Here is an 18,297-nt window from a genome sequence, read left to right as displayed (position 1 = left end):
TCTGCAGCACACATAGGAAGAGCAAAACACCATTAATGGTTGTTTATGTGCAGAAAGGTGTCCCTTCCTGCACATAAACAATCATTAAATAATGATGATTTGCAACTTCTATGTGTGGTGCATTCTGCAGCACACATAGAAGTAACACATCCCCATTATTGATTGTTTATGTGCAGGAAGGGACACCTTCTTGCACATAAAGAAACATTCCCTGCAATGCAGGCACCCTTGCACTATGCGGGAAGGGTGCCTGCATTGGCGCTAAGCAGCTAATTTTAGTGCCAGCGCTAGGAGAATCCTCTTAAGGCCTTTGTTTTTGCAACATGGCATCAGAATGTGCAAAGAAGTTGTGGCTTATGTTTTCTTGTCAGATGTTTCCATGGAGCTAGCATGACCTGGCTAGTTCTTTGCAACAGTTTCAAGGATACTGGGCGACCATAGTCTATATGTGGGCACACACCACTAGGTTGCATCAACTATGAACTTTCATGAACCCAAACAATGAGCCCACAGATCTGAGGACTTGCAGACTTCTCTTTGCCGGGCCTGTATTACACTGTTCCTATTGGAGGGACCTGGCATCTAAATTTACTTGCCAGCCTAGAACCTCCTTTTTACTACATGTAAATCACCCCTAAGTTAGGCCCTAGCTAGCCCTATGGGCAGGGTGCTGTGTATGTAAGAGGCAGGGCTTATCTCTTTAGGTACTACATGTCCTGGTAGTGACAAAGCCTATCTAGTTTCTCACTACTGTGAGTGCTGCCTCTGCCATAGGATTGTATTGGGAACACCCTAACATATGTCTAAGTGGTATTTTCTAATCTATGAGGGGTGGCATAGGCATGTTTAGTATAGTTGGAATGGTAGCGAGAAATGCTGCTTACTAGTATAGGGGGATGTTTATTACCATTATAGAAATGACACTTTTAGAAAGTGAGCATTTCTCTGTGCTTACAACTGTTTTTTGCAGCCTGCCTCCAATCCATGTCTCAGGTAAAGTGACAGCTGGATTTGGGCATACTTTTCAGACAGTCTGTCCACAGAGAGGGTGGAGGTGACAGGTGACAGGTGACACTGGAGTGCATCTACATACTGAATGGTCTTCCTGGGCTGAAGAAGAAAGGGGGGGCACACCTGCATTTGTAAAGGCTGTGACCTGGACTCACACAAATGGCTTGTGACCCACCCCTGTTGTCTGGAGCCAGTGCTGGAGGAGAGAATGGTCATTCCTGGAACCAGATAGTGCTGGTTGGAACCCCCTCTTCCTCTTTTGTGGAGGCTGCGCAAAATGTGTATAAGTACAGGGGGCTGTCCTCCACATTTTTAGAGCACTTTTTTGACTGGGGACTGAACCTCTGCCAGAGGGACTGCCTGACTGCATAAAGGACTCACCCAGCCTGCTCTTTTGTTGTTCTGCTGCCTAGTATTGGTGGGTGGCTTAAAGGACTCAACTGGATTGCTTTTTTACATGTTGCCCTGCTGCCAGCTTGTCCCCTGACCTTGGAGTCTTCCCTGAACTCTGGGCTGACAAGAGGAACCACCATTCCTGCCTTGCAGCTCCTGGATGAGCTGGCCTGCTGCTGCTCACTGCAGGCACCCACTCTGTGTGTCCCCTGTGTGCCTCCCATGGGGCCCCGTAAGTGGGGAGCACTGTGTCCTGCTCCTTGGACCCTTTTCACAAACTTGCACAGGAGTATTTTACTTTCACCTATTTCTGGCCCATGTCGCTTGGGGAGTGCTCCCTATCCTCCTGAGGCATATCGTGAAGGGCACTCCATTCCTTTCCTTTAAGCAAGTGGTGAGAACTTTACTTTGTCGCTTGTGCAAGACTCCCCACCTCCCATCACTGGAGAGATAGCGAGGAGCCCACATGGCAGCATGAAGGAGTGCTTTGCATAGTGCCCCCAGGTCACAGGCAGGCACCTGCTTTGGGTTTATTCACCCCCACGAACCAAAGCAGCACTTTCAGGATGCCAGCTCTCCCGGATGCGCCAGGGGCTGGAGGAGGCAAGGACACCTGCCGGTCGAGCAGGGGAGGAGAGATTCCTGCCAATCGGGTGGGAGAGTAAAGCCCAAAGGAGAGTCTGGGAGCCGCCGTGCTGCCCTGTGTGGAGGCCCAAAGCTGAGTAACTAGCCAGACCGGACCCCTTTTGGGTTGGTGGCTGTACCACCTGTTTACAGGCAGCCGCCTCAGAGAAATGGCAGCAGCCACCTTGGAGGGCCCGAGCGTGGTGCCAGGATTCGAGGTGACTAGCAAGGAATCCGCTGAAGGAAGCAGATGTCCCTCATGGACAAGGGCAGCTGCCTCAGTGATTTACTTCACAATGGGAGGACCCAGAGAGGCATCCCCACCACCGTAAGGTCTTGGTGGGTGTGCGCCTACCCCCTATCCCTGCTTATCTTACAATGAATGTGGCGTGCAGGGCAGAATGGAACCCCCAACGGAGGCCCCGCCCCTTCCAAGCCCGTCAACACCCCGTTTATGGTCTCTACTGAATGTCTGGTGTTTTTTTGCCTTGTGCCCTTCAGTGGTGTGAAAATCACTGTGCTACCCCTAAAAAACATGCAAGTACTCCTGTGCCCTACATGGTCCCCAGTATTACCATAAAATGTCTAAAAGGGGGACAGATGAGCTGCATCCTGCGTTGTTGTGGAAATATTGGGCAATGTCTGCATTTACGGGATGTATGGCACTTCACATGTTCTGGCCTCCATACCAGGTTGTGTTACTCACTCTCATGTGATGACTCATGGGTTTATTGCCTAGTCTGCTATATTTCATGCCCTCATACTCTGAGGCAGCAATGTTTGTGTTTATGACATAGGTAATATGGAGTTTCGCTTCTCATGTGTGCATCCATGACTATGCCAGACACTTATGCTAATGTGTTTATTCTGACATGTGCCTTTTGTTGGTAATGACAGTCTGACTACTGCTTGTGTTGCTAAATACCAGAAACCTCCATGTTTATCTAATTACTGCTTGCTTTTTCAGAGTACTAGTATCCTGTGTGATGTTCTGACAACTGCTCGTGTAGCAGGGTATTACCGATACATGTTGCGCTTGGTCTAATCACTGCTTGCTTTTTCAGAGTACTAGTAACCTGTGTGATGTTCTGACAATTGCTTGTGTAGCAGAGTATTACTGATACATGTTGTGCTTGGTCTGATGATGTTTTATACAATACAGTTTATTTATATATAACTTGTGTTTCCTTTGTGGTGTATTTATTGTGTCATGTGTGTTGTGTGAGATAAGCCTGACTGCTTGTGCCAAGCTACCAAGGGGGCGAGCAGGGGTTACATTGGGTGTATAACTCCCTCACCCAGACTAGAGTTGGTGGGTTCTGTCTGGCTTAGGTGCATACCCTAGCCAACCAGAAACCCCATTTCAAACAATGTACCTTCCCACTGACGCAACTGTGGTGGCTAAACCTCCACACCTGAGTTAGCGGATTGGGAGTGATAAAAGGACGAAACTCACCTTTTTCTGAGTTTTCTCACTTCCTACCTGGACCCGGTCACACAAGTCCTGCCGTTAATGCTGCTTCTGGACCAAGACGAAAGTCAGCCCTATCATCGCTGGAACAGAAGATAAGTCATTATATTACCTGTCATCCTAGGAATTGTCGGGGCACATTAGCACAGGACTCATGCATGTATAGCAAATACTTGGAAGCAAAAGTACAATGATGTGCAATGCATATGTCTGTAATGTTGTAGTTAAAAAAATGTTTAAAAACATACCTCAATATATCAGACACACTCACCAATTTGTTACTAACTAATTTTGGTCTAAGTGTCCTGTAACATGATGAATGCTTGCACCAAAGTAAACATGTCTATCACAAATGTACAACACTAATGTCTGCATTCCAAAGATATCTAAAAATTAAAACCTGTGCTTGTCACTGTTACAAATGAGAGTAAGTGCATGGCACACATATTAGCAGAAATAACATCATCCGCAAACAATTAGTAACAATCAAAAATATGGCCAGGACAAAGGTATTCAAAATTAAATGGATTTTAATATTAGCATGAGATGCTTCTCTATTATATTTTTATTAGCAACAAGCAATGTCCGACTTGCCCACAATTCGACACATGGGCTTCAGGCCCTGAACTTGCCTCCTAATTTCACTGCTGGGTACAGCCTTCTCTGAAAGGGGTATCTGTTGGGCAGAGAGCAGGCACCCCAATGATCTTACTTTGGGGGAGGTCCTTTGGTTTGGGAGGAGTGGGTTTGGGTTTGGGAGAGGTGGATTTAGGAGGGATGAGTGTGGATTTGGAAGGGGGAGTTGGGACTTGAAAGGGGTATGTTTGGGATTGGAAGGGATGAGTTGTGTTATACAAGGGGCGGGTTGGGGTGTGGAAGAGGTGGAAGGACTTTTGGAGGGGTGGTTTGGATGTGGAAGAGGCGAGGACCAGGGCACAAAAGTGTCTTCCTTAGGAACATGGGTGAGGTGGTTGGCAAGGAGTTCAGATTGGGAGTTCCAGGGAGTGGTAGTGTCTGATGTGCATGTGTCTGTGTCGCGTTGGCCCTCATTGGACCAATGAGGCTGCTAGATTTGGGTGGCAGCATCACCTGAATTGTGGGGAACCACGTTTGATCCCTGTAAGAAATGGGGTCTTTTATTTGCAGTCAGATTACTCCCTGTCAAAGCAAGGACCCTCACTCTAGTCAGGGCAAAGGAGAAACACAGTTAGATAACCCCTGTTTACCTCCTTGGTAGCTTGGTGCAAGAAGTCAGGCTTATCTCAGAAGCAATGTATAAAGTATTTGTACCAACACACAGAGTAATACAGTTGAAAACACTACAAAAGAGACACCATACTAGTTTGAAAAATAGGTAATATTTATCTAAATCAAACAGGACCAAAATGACAAAAATCCAACATACACAAGTCAAGATATGAATTTTCAAAAGAATAAGAGTCTTACTCCATAGAAAACAATGGAAATGTTGATTTTACACAAAGTACCTGGTTTGGTAAAAAAAAAAAGCTGCACGGGTGAGTGCACATCGGAAAAGTCAGCGTGCATTGATTCCTTACTCGCAAGTGAAGCAGTGCGTTGGTTCTTCTCCGGTCAGGTAGGCAATGGGTTGTTTTCCTCCCTCGCAAGAGAGCGATGCATCGATTTCAGGACAGGGGCACCTCGGATATCTGTTGACTGGCAATGGCTTTCACGCCCAGGGATGCTGCATGAGAAATCAGGGTGGTAGAAAACTGCACTGCGCGGAGTTTGCATCATTTTCAGCAGCCGCTAGCGGGTGTTGCGTTGTTTCTCCAGCTGTGGTGCGTCAATCTCCCAACCGTGATGTAGGTGGAGAATCGTTTTTAGCCGGGAAGCGGGTGGCGCGTCGTTTATCAGCTGCGTTGCAGATGGTGTGTCAAACATTTCCCCTCACAGTTTTCTGTGCGTGGATTTCAGCTGAAGTTCTACCAACTTCACCTTTGAAGGGCCCAGGGACTGGATAGGGTACCACTTAGCAGGGCTGGAGTCTCAGCAGAGAGTAAAGGTGCTGGCAGAGGAAATCTTTGATGGCCCTGAGACTTCAAAACAGGAAACAAGCTCAGTTCAAGCCCTTGCAGATTCTTCTTCAATCAGGAATGCACAACAAAGTTTAGTCTTTGTCCCCTTTCACAGGCAGAAGCAGTAACTGCAGGATTGTCCAACAAAGCACAGTCACTGGCAGGGGCAGCACTTCAGCTCTTCTCCTTGGCAGAGGTTCTTCTTGGTTCCAGAAGTCACCTTAAAGAAATCTAAAGTCTGGGATTTTGGGTCCACTGCGTATACCCCTTTCTGTCTTCAAAGTAGGCAAACTTCAAAGGAAAGTCTCTGTTGTTCACAAAATTCTGCCTTGCCCAGGCCGCGCCCCAGACACACACCAGGGGGTAGGAGACTGCATTGTGTGAGGGCAGGCACAGCCCATTCAGGTGTAAGTGATCACTTCTCCCTCCACTCTAGCCCAGATGGCTCATCAGGATATGCAGGCTACACCCCAGCTCCCTTTGTGTCACTGTCTAGAGAAGATTCACAAACAGCCCAACTGTCAGTCTGACCCAGACAGGAAATCCACAAACAGGTATGGTTAAAGCAATAAAATGCCTACTTTCTAAAATTTGCATTTTCAAACTAACAATCTAAAAAACAACATCACTGACAGATGTATTTTTAAATTGTGAGTTCAGAGACCACAAACTCCATATTACTATCTGCTCTCAAAGGGACACTGTACTTTAAGGATAGTTAAAAGTTAAAGGCAGCCCTGTGATAACCTATAAGGGAGATAGACCTTGCAATAGTGAAAAACAAATTTGGCAGTATTTCACTGCTAGGACATGTAATACACATTGGTACATGTCCCACCTTTAACATACATTACACCCTGCCTATGGGGCTAGCTAGGGCCTACCTTAGGGGTGCCTTACATGTATAAAAAAACCTGTATAAAAAGGGAAGGTTTGCGCCTGACAAGTGGGTACACTTGCCAGGTCGAATTGGCAGTTTAAAACTGCACCCACAAACACTGTAGTGGCAGGCCTGGGTCATGTTTACAGAACTATTAATGTGTGTGTCACAACCAGTGCTGCAGGCCCGCTAGTAGCATTTGATTTACAGGCCCTGGGAACCTCCAGCACACTTTACTAGGGCATTACTTGTAAAACAGATATGCCAATCTTGGAACAGCCAGTTACACATGCCCTTTATAAAGGAGCACTTGCACTTTAGCGCTGGTCAGCAGTGGTAAAGTGCCCAGAGTACCAAAAACAGCAAAACCAGTGTCCAGCACACAGTCAAAACATGGGAAGCAGAGGCAAAAAAGACAGGGGAGACCACGCCAAGGATGTCAGGTCTAACAATCCCAAGCCATGTGACAACTGTCGGTCTAATCCATTTCTGGCCAACTAGAAACACCTCACCTATGCCCAAGAATAGGGGTGATTAAAAAGGCAGCCAGGCGCATGACATTGTGACCTTTCAAGTAAATCATGGTGGATCAGATCGTATCCTTTTCTCCCAGTTATACTCGTCTCAGACATGCAAAGACAAACAGAAGCAGAAAATGGTTCAATAGGTTTTATTGAATCAGCTGCGTTCTAGATAAAAAGACATGGACTGCAATAATTAGGATGATAAAACATACTAAAAGCAGAATGGTGACAAGAAAAGTGATACACAAAAAGAATCCTACCATACTGTCACTATGCAAGAGGTATGATTTTTACCTATGCCACTAATGTTCTATGTTAGAGCACAGCAGGATAAGCCCTAATCACCCTTCAGCCCCCCCCGGGGAGACATCATCCCATATACCTGAGCATGGCAGTAGTGAAGAAGCCTGTTGTCTATTGAGACACCTTACCCATACAGGCCATGGAACCGGCAATCTCAGCAAGCAGCTGTAGTGAAGTCAAACAGCATGCGGTGGCAGTCATCTGGCTGTAACCTCTCTCTAAAATACAGGGAGGAGAGAGATACTTTATAATAAAACAGCTAGTGTTCTGAGCAAAGTATCCCCATGTAAAAATACTTATGTTTCTGTGAAATGGTAGAGATGCGATGTACCACTTTGTGCCAGCAACACTATCTTGTTGCAGCCTCAAACAAAGCACAGAGTGAACGAATGTTGTGCTAAGAAATGTAAATGCATTCCTAGGTGAAAGAACAGCAATATACCAGAAAATAAAACATCACCTAAATGTTGTTGCTTCTAAAAGAATAAACATAGAATAAAAAGGGCACAGGCAGCAGGCCTATTTGCTAAAAGAAAAAGCCCAAAAACACAACTAAAATGGATTTACTGTATCTGTTGAAGGTACTGATGCTTGTGGGTCTGGTGTATGTGCTGTATGTGTTTATTTGTATCTCTCACTAAGTGTCTGTTGTATGGGTGAGTATGGACGTTTGTGTACAGTGGGTATAACATGCAATGTATGTGTGTGTGTGTAGATGAGTGTGCTGTGGAGGTGCTGTGTATGGTTGTGGGGCCTGTGGAAGTGCTAGTGCATGTGTCTGTGGTGTTGGGTGCGTATGTTTGTGTTGTGTTGGGTGTCATGTGTGCAGGTATGGTAGTGGTGGGTGTGTAAGTTTGATTTGTAGTAGTGTTGTGTATGCAGGTGTAGAGGTGGTGGATGTGGATGTTTGTGTCATGTTAGGTGTGATGTCTGTAGGTGTGGTGGTGGTGATAGTGGTGGGGGTGTGGTGTCTGTATGTGTGAGTGTGTTTCTTGCTGTGTTTGTGTGTATATGCTGCTTGTGTGTGTTTGAGTTGGTGCGTGCAAATGTGTGTGTGCTTTGGATAGGGCTGGGAAAAGGTATTTGGGATGGAGAAGGGGTGGGAGTTGGGGCAGGAGGCTGGGATGGGTGGGAGGCTGCAATAAATGAGGCCAGACCCTTGAATGACCTCTGTAGGCCAGACATGACAGCCAGATAAAACAGCATCTGTGTCATCTGCCCACTAGGCCTTGTGTGGCATTCAGTAGTTCAGTCTTTCCTATAGAAATAGTCCACAATAGGTCAATAGCCTCCTCATTGAACTCAGTCTGGGAGACAGGAGTGGGAGGTGGTGCGTACTGCAAAGGTGACACCACCCCTTTTAGGGGAATGGTTACAGTCACCTGGGGGGGAGAAAGAGGGAGGATGGATATGGAAACATGGTGGTGGACAACAATACAGGTGAAATTGTTGCACTAGGGTCTGCCACCACTAGGTAGTGGTCTTCTGTGTAGTCCTCCGAAGATGATGTTAAGTCGCTGGTGGCCTCCGTGCCAGTCCCCCCACCCTCCGATGCACTTGGTCCCTCAGTGTTGGGGGTGTCTGCACAGTGCCCAACGTCTTCCCCGCTGATGTGGCTGCTGTCACCTTCACCTTGCTCAGATGTTGCTGAAAGCACAGACACAACAATTTTAGTGTACCTGAGTAAATAGAATGGAATATGAACTTTATTCACAAAACATTTACAATTCTACATTTTAATCCAGCTTCAAGGCCCTCAAACTTGGCTTCTTTATCATCAGTGTCTCATGCATGTAGGAAATAGTCCCAAAAATAATTTGCTCATGGTCTAGAAATTCCCCATGCTAACTCCCATATCATGTATGCCCTTTGTCTCTCATCCACTTTTTTTTCTGCATGAGAAATGGCTTTGGCAGCATGAATAAATACATAGGCATGGATATATTCCTAACCCACTTCAGTACAGAACAAAAACATATCCACATTTCCAAAAGAGTCATGTTTTGGGTGTGATATTGACTCATCAAGATGGGATACTCCAACATCCATGTGATGCAACCTTCTATTGACAAATGTCCTTTTATTTATCATTTTTCTCAGAATCATCGATTTCTCATCTGGACATAACTAAGGACACTTAGATGTCACTTGGGGTAAGTGTAACTTTGTTACCAATGCAGACACATTCCTGTCTGTTTGAATCAACACAGTTTGACATAAGAATTTATGTTGGTTGACACAGACTGGCTTACATGCACATTTGTCAGGGACTAAGGCTTCATGACTATCTGTTACTGTCTATATGAAGTGACTTAAATCTTGCTGTGAAAATATATTTCTAACATATTTTAGATGAAGATTGATGCCATTGCACACATGTTTCCAGTATTTTTGGAGCAGATGCACATTATCATATTGTCATTGTACCAACTTGCCAATGTAAAGTCTGAAACATCAACTGTATTATAAGTGCCTACTATGCCATGTCAGCTGTAATACGGCCTACATTACCTATTCACATTTGTGATGAATCATCACACCTGACCCATTCCTCGAATGGGACATGTTTGGTACAAATGTCCCTCATAACATGGACAAAATGCAGGTACCCCTTTTTAGAATGCAGACATATCTGCTCAGAACAGTACATGTCTTGTGATGAGGAAGCATGTGACAACCTTTAGCATAAAACAATACACCAAAGACAGCATTAGCCACTGTCTGAAAAACATACACCTCCAGAAATACTTGTGTGTGCTGGATGTGTGTTGACCATCATGTTGATGCCGAACAACATTTCTGTAAATTAAAAGGTTAAATAACAAGAATAGCTACATACAATAACTCTTCCCTTGATGTTGCTGTTGGATTCTCAACTGCCCATGAAGTTCCGGGTAGGCCATCGCAAGGATGCTGCTCATTAGAGGTATCAGTGTGCGGCGCACGCGCTTGCTTTGTTGTGAGGCCTGGCCGAGCTGGACTTGGGCTGACTCTCTGGTCCAGCATTGGAGATCCTCCCACCTTTTCCTTCAATGCAGGCTGCACCGCTTATGGACCCCCAGGGTCTGCACCTTCTTTGCAATGGCCTTCCATATGTCTCGCTTTTGATGGGCATTCACCTGTATGGATGAGAAAAATAAACAACAAAAGAGGTTTTGAGTGACTTTGTTTGTCTGCAGTGGTGTGACACAATTTTGTTGCATCCTTCACATGAATTCCCAAGCAGTCAGTACAGATTTTATTCAAACATTTTAAATGTCCTAGGAAATATTAATTGACAGTGATATGTTGAGTAGCCTCAATGCTTTCTATCTCCTCATGTTACCAATCCAGGCCACAAACATCACCTAGGCCAGGGCCATAGTGAGAGCCGAACCTGCTTAGTCCAAATCATTGTGAGACACTAATGGCCAAACAACCTGTATATTATTGGTACATAACCCCATGCACAGCTGCATTGGCTTCATGCATTATCTTCAAAGAGCCATATAGCATTGCTTGCACCATGTATAGTGACTAAGGGCAGTATGGAAGGGCTGCCATGTGTCAGTGAGAGCATTGGTGTTGAACAAGTATATATAGTAACAGGACATACTTTTATGGATGACTAACAGAATTTGTCATTTAGACTTGTAGCACAGGAAATACCTTTCCCCATATGTGGCACAATGACATGTTTGAAACACACAAATATTCTTATCACTAATTATGGGATGTAGTTTCACTTGAAAGAACAGCATCAGACAACTCCACAACTTTATAGATTCTTCTTGTACTTTACAGTTCATTATTTTCAACATGGACTGTATGTTTTTACTTATACTAGTGGTACTGTGTCTATTGGCCACCAGAAGTAAGGTGCCTGCAGTTTGTCTGATGAAATCTGGAATTGTGCGTAGCATGAACTGAAAACTGAGCTTATGGCTTCAGGTGACTTTTTATTTCAATGAACCAACATTTCTAACATTGTCAAACAATATTCTGTACCCAAGTAAACCATTCAGTTCTCTACACTCAAATAACAGCACTTCACACATTAACAAAAGGGGAAATGTAGCCTGTGTACAAGGGAGGAACATGTTACTTTGACAGAAATGTCCCACTCAAACATGTACATTTTCCTCTGGGTTCCCATACAGCTGGCTGTACAGGGACAGGTCCTTCTGGTGAGGAGCTCAAAATCCTCTGGGGAGAAGGCAGGGGCCCTGTCTCCTGCTTTGCTTGGCATCCTGGCTCCTAGGGGTCAGTAATAGCTGCGAAAAACGAGGGGGTGTTGTTGGCTGCAGTGTTAGGAGACAAGTGAGCTTTTTTCCACACGTCGCGTACAAGTACATGGCGAACGCACCCTGCGGCAGAGATGGACACAGCCATTGGCTTTCATGCGTAGCCATCACACGTTAGCCTATGGCAGTGTCTGTCATGGAGTGTTCCACTTACTATGCAGTCAAAATCCGCCAATGGCCAGTGGACAGCCAATGGCATAATGGCAAGATCAGGTACCCACCATTTTAGGATGTGAAGCTCTGTATTTTTATATTGTGCGTCACCAGCACTCAAAATGGTGACTACTTTGTATAAAAATCTCAGATACATTCAACACAGTTTTTTTCTCCAAAATATGACACATAAAAAGTAAACCGTAACTGTGTTTTACAGCAATATTGCTGTGGTGTATGTTATGAATGGTAATTGGAAAAAAAATATTAAAAAATAATGTGCAAATAATACATTTCAAATGTATTTTTCACACATTATTTGGGAAAAATGTAAAATAATTTTTGTTTGCAGTAGCAAAATTGTTTCTAAATTATAGGAACATATGACAAAATAAGATCATTAATCTAACAAATACATAAGATTTACGTTGATTGTGAAAGTCTTTTGTGACAATTTTAATTGATAGTCTGTTTTTCTTACTGGCAGACATATGATGTCCAGGGATGGACAGAAGAAGGCGTCCTCAAGTCTTCAGACCATTTCCAGACCTTGCCACCATGGAGGAAAGGGACATAATAAAAAAGCCAGATCTCTTGCTCCACAATAGGAATACAACAGCAATAAAACCAATAATGAAACCCATGGCAGTACTTCATTTTGTGGCCACTGACTGTTTTCAATTCACTGTGGCAACATCTGGAGGCATGTCACAGCCAACTTTCAGTGGTGTGGTACAAGAAGTCCTTGTTTCAAAGATGTGACACATCAACAGCTTCATCCAGTTTCAAAGTGCTCAGGATTTGGCCAATGTGAAGGGAGAATGTTATGATTTGGGTGGCCTACCACATGTGGGTGGCGCAATTGATGGCAAACCTATTGCCTTGTTGCTACCACATGCCAGGGAACATGTCTACTGCAATCAGAAGAACTTCCATTCCATCAATGTGCAAGTTATCTGCTTACCGGACTTATACATCTCAAGTGTGTATGCTTGCTTTCCTGGGTCACCACAATTCCTTTGTATTCCGGAAGAGCACCATACTCCTGTGAATGGCTCAACTTGGACCTGAGAGGGCCAGGCTTGTTGGTAATATGACTTGAGGATCATTTGCTTTTATCCTAATTTAGGACTGTATAATGGCTTGACATAAATTTAATCTATCAATGTATTACTCCCATGTAGGAAACTCAGCATATTCTAACCAACCATGGTTGTTGGCACTGCTGAGGAATGCAATAATGTCAAGGGAGGTCCGCTTCAATGAGGCCCATGGAAGAACACGGAAGCCAGTGGAGCGGGCTTTTGGGCTCCTGAAGGCCAGAATTAGATTACTGGACAAGACCGGTGAAGCCCTTCTCTATTCATACAATAAGGTGTGCCAAATCATGGTTGCCTGCTGCATCCTGCACAACATCACCCTGCTATGGAGCATCCCAATCATCGCAGTGGATGGAAACCAGAAATAGACATCGGGTAAGGATGTCGAAATGTCCAATGAAGATGACAGTGGTGGAGAGGAAGGAAATGACCTGCGTCAAGATGTCATTGACCACTTCTTCACCTGAGAGTAAGTGTACCCGTACATAATGTGACATTCAATGTCAGAACAACTTGTGACAAATTGATGTGATGTGATGGTAATTAGGTAGGAAGGATCAGTTCAGGAAAGTCCAAGACAAAGATGTTTGTGTGTCCAAGTTTCCCTATATTGACTACTGTGTTTATTGACATAGATTAACTTTGCTTGTGCTACGTATATGTGTCCTTCTAACTTATCATTTGAGTCACATTAATTATGTGAAATAATTAATTTTCTCTTGTTATTCTGTTTTAGGGTCCTTCACCATGTCATCTTCATTTGGACATTTCAAAGTTGTAACATTTGCAGTGATATATATCAGTTGGACAGTACAAAGAGAAAATGAGTTGATCCAGGGACATGCATGCTCTTTAGATGGACAGATCTTGTACACAGACAACTTGCACTGTAATTGAACGGAAGTGCTTAAGATTATATCAGACGTGTTTTCTGTTGGATGTTGCCACCAAGGCAATATGTGCTGCTTAACGTGCTCTAACCACATGTATATGTCAAGCCATAGCACACTGGTCTCCCTTCACATTGGCTAAATCTTCAATTTGTATTCAGTGTAGGAAGCAATTCATGTGTCTCCTCATAGTTAAAATATCTTTTTTTCAGCATACCATTGAATGGTGTTTGTGACATTGTACCAGATACTACCACAGTGTCCTGGAAGGGTCATGTGTCCTTAATCTGCTTTACTGCCATGATGTAGGCTATTGGTGTTATGGATGTAGGATTCCTGTTATGAGGACAGGATTTCTGGCTCCAGCTGAGGTCATGAATCATTCATAGTTTGCCTATTTAATTTGGTTTTATGAAATTTTCAATTTCTTCCATAGTGACAAGGTTCTGGAGTGTCACCTTCTAAATGGCACAGACCGTTTGCATTCTGCATGGTTTGTGAAAAGCATTTTGGATTTTGGCACAGATTTGTTAACTACAAATGTATGACTATAACAAATTGTGAATTTGATGTGCTATGTTTGAATTAAAACAGTAACACATTAACTATTTGTCATATCTAATTCTTGTTTGGAACTAATTGTTCAATAGATTTAAATGAATGATGGTGAAAGGCAGACAGTACAAAGGAAATACCACATTAAAACAACAACAGTCTTTGACTATGTGTCATTAGCATTTATTTTCATGACACAAATGAACTAAAAAGTGTTTCAAGATAAAACCAATGAAAAAAGCTACAAAATAAGGGCCTCACTATGAGTTTGGAAGTCTGGGGACCTCCATGGCGGTGATGGTGGTCCGTCTGCCACCATATTGGCAGCCTGACCACCATATTGTGATACATGTGGTTGCATAGACAAAAGATTGATGCAGTCCCCCCTGACACCGCCAGCAACACTGGACCGTGGAAAAATAGGTCTATCCTCCTTTTGAAGGGCAGATAGCCAGTGTTCCCTCTGGCCCAATTATGATGTTGCTTTCCGCTGATGTGACTGTGGCGGTCCAGCTACCAGATCTGAGCTAGCAGAAACAGAGGGCCATAAGACAGACGCTCACTTGCAGGCAGCATCACACATCCTGTGCCATCATGGAGCTGATCTTTCACATTCTGCCACTGCTTGGGCTGCTTGATGGTGTAGAAAAGCAATGCTGTTGTGGATGCAACCGATGGTAAGCCAAACACTTACCTGTTTCTTCCAGCTCAACAGCAAATCAACAGGCCACCATTGACCCGGTATGTGGGCTGTGTTCCACGGCCCAAATATATTTTGTGTCCCACATCAGCGGAAACCCTCACATTGTTAACATGTCATCGCCTATCATGACATAACATAACATATACATCTGTATGGATGTGTCACTGAACTCAAACACACCTTGCCTGCAAAATCCTTGTCATGGACTCACACATCTCACCAGCATTGCAAGAGAATGTAAGGTAAATGGAATGAAGAATAATTTGTGTGACAAACATCCCAGCCTCACAATTTAAACAATTCCTGCAGAATAAGTATGGTGTCATCACGGGGACCCCAGGAAGGCTACTTCCCAGGGACACATTTCACTTTGCACATGCCTCAAATCCACTATTTGCACAGGAACTGTGTCTTGATGAATATCAGGGACAACCAATAGTATAACCAAGTGTCATGTCTGTATGGCAAATGTGTAAGTGCAAGTCTAGAAAGCAAATACACCAGTAACAGCATGGGTCACACATTTAGATAAATTAGGTGGACGGTCCACACATTAAAATGGACATATGTCCAATAAAATGTATAGAAAGGTAGCACAGTTGAACACCCTCCATGTGTGGACAAACAAACCTCAAACTTGCACACATGATCCGATCTACATCGGGGGAGAAATGTAACCCAATAGAAGTTGACATTGGTCAACCCAAGATGAAATACTTACCATATGAAACACCACCTAATCCAATGCCACCCCAATTGGATTCCATCCCACACATCAAACCATAGAAAATTTCCCCTTGTTCTGGGTGACTCTTTCACTGGTCCCAACGTCAGACCTTACCAACCACATCAAATGGACCATCAATCAGGGTGAAACAAATACAACTGTAGTCATACATCACAAATTATTCATGAACATCCAAAAGGTGGCAAAGTAAAGGCTGCACCAATGTGTAGGAAAACAACCAACTGATGTTTATTTTCAACACTTTAAAAATGGAGAAAAGGACAATGTCTAGTCCTTGTACCACATGTGCTGAGCTCACTGCTGTGCCCCATTTATTGCCGCACAGATCACTGCCACAGACACCTAAATAGGAAGGGGATCCTAGTGGGCATTCTGGGCACCTCAATGATCACCCTTGGGTGGGGTCGGGTTTTAAATGGGTGGGTTTGGTCTTAGGAGGGGTTGCCTTTACTTTTTGGGAGGGATGTGCTTCTTTTTGGGCTTGGTAGGGGTATGGCTGGTTTTGGGGGCAGGTGTCACAGGGGAGGAATTGGACTTGGAAACTGATTGGTTGGGGTGAGGATGGGGTCTTTTTGCTTAGGGAGGGGGTTTCACTAGGGTAAGAGCAAGGGCAAACAAACTTTCTTAGAGAAAATGGGTAGGGTGTTTAGGAATGATTAGGGGTTGGGAAGTTGACGAAGTGCTTGTGTCAGGTGTGGGTGTTGTTGGTGCTGGTGCGTGTGTCTGAAGTATGTTTATGTTTTGTTGGTGTCCATTGCATGTATGAGTATGGGTGTTTGCGTCTTTTGGTGGGCTGTGACATGAATGTGATGGGTAAGGTGGGAGTGGTGGATGGCATTCAGAATGGTAGTCTGACCCACAGAGATGCTCTTTTGAGGTCAATAGCCTCACTCAGGGAAGCTGGGGTAACAGGGGCAGAGGGTGAGGTCCCTGGCACAAAGGAGACGTCTACCGTCTTGGGGGAGCGGGTCCAGCCAATCGGGTTGGGAGCAACAGGGAAGGTGGAGATAGAACTGGGGGTGGTGGACAAGGATGGAACAGGTATAGGTCCTGAGTGTTCTGCCAAAACTAGGAGTATCCACTGGAGGTCAAATCGGAAGAAGATGATGTTGAGCCAGTACCCTCCGTGATATTCCCCTCACCCTCTGGGTCACTGGGTCTCTCTGTGTCTTATCTTTTGTGACCAGTGGTACCATGTCCAGGTGCTTCCCCATTGATGTCGGCCCTGTCTCCTCTGCTTGCCTGTGATGATACTGAAATGACAAATACAAATAAGGTCATTCCATGTACCTTAAGACACATGAACAACGGCTTTGATTACAAAACATTACCATAATGTATAGTAGCTCAGTCACAAGGGAATCTAAAGTGTCTTCAACATTTGCAACACTACATGCATGCATGCTACATGAACTGCAAACAATTGTCCACAGGAAAATCAGAATCACATACAACTTCAATTGCATGAGTGAAGTTGTCCAATCACAATAACCATGGATCAAGTAGGAGACCTTGTCACTTTGAATTATTTGGCTCTTGTATCACCTCTCAGTAACGTGTTGGAATCAAATCTCATGGCAATGCTAAGTTCAGTCTCACAAGGTCCAAATATCCACAGCACAATTAATCAGCTAGGCCTAGGGAAATCACCTGTCTTGATTGGTGCTGCTAATAACACCCTTCTAACATTGCATAACTAAAAGGCAATAGTCCATTGAATGTTGTTGTGGCTCAGGGCATCTCCATTATCTGAAGAGGGCCTTTAACATGTTTTTCAATGGGAAGGCACATCACTGTACCTTTTTGTCATGCAAACACAGATTCCATTAGATAACTGAGTATACACACGCACATATGATTCCAACATTTCTGCATGTCACTCCCTGGTGAATGTCAACAGTCAGGTGATGAACATTCATCAATTAACATGTGCAAAGCACTTAGCCAAATAATTCAACATCAATGCCATTGTGAGTAATTACTATAGGTCTACCCATCATGTTATTCATTGCTTCTGTAATTGTTCATGATAAATGACATGGAGTAACGGGTTAGGGTATGTCTGACTCAACAGACAATGTTGACACATTCCTGTCTGTGGTACCACATGAAATGTATACCCATCATATAAAGTTATTTTCCCAGATATTCTGGCATGCACACACACATATGTGATGAATCAGACATGAGGACAAATAGATCATGTATAAAACCGTGGAGGAAATTATACTAAAAAGTGCAAGGTACACATGCTAACATGTAGGCACAAATACTGATGCCAACAGTGATGTTACAGAAATAATGTAACTGTACATTCCCTACTTACCAAGGGCAAGTATTGCTCAGTGACTGCAGACAAAGGACACTGTATTCTATGTCACATGTATGATGGCCACCATCACGTGAGACAAAGTAGGGTAGCACCAGCACTCTTGACACACTGAAGACAAGTGGCCTGTTGGGTATAGATGTCAATATACTCTCTTGAGCAGACACATGGGTGAGTACAGTGATCTATTACCACATATTTGATGTTGGGCCTGTCACACTGAAGACAAGTAGACTGCTGGGTACAAATGACACCTACAACATGAAACAACATGAGATGATTGAGCACTGT

The sequence above is a fragment of the Pleurodeles waltl genome, chromosome 3_1 (assembly GCF_031143425.1).
Source record: "Pleurodeles waltl isolate 20211129_DDA chromosome 3_1, aPleWal1.hap1.20221129, whole genome shotgun sequence".
Lineage (NCBI taxonomy): Eukaryota > Metazoa > Chordata > Amphibia > Caudata > Salamandridae > Pleurodeles > Pleurodeles waltl.
Note: the sequence above shows the minus strand (reverse complement) of the source record.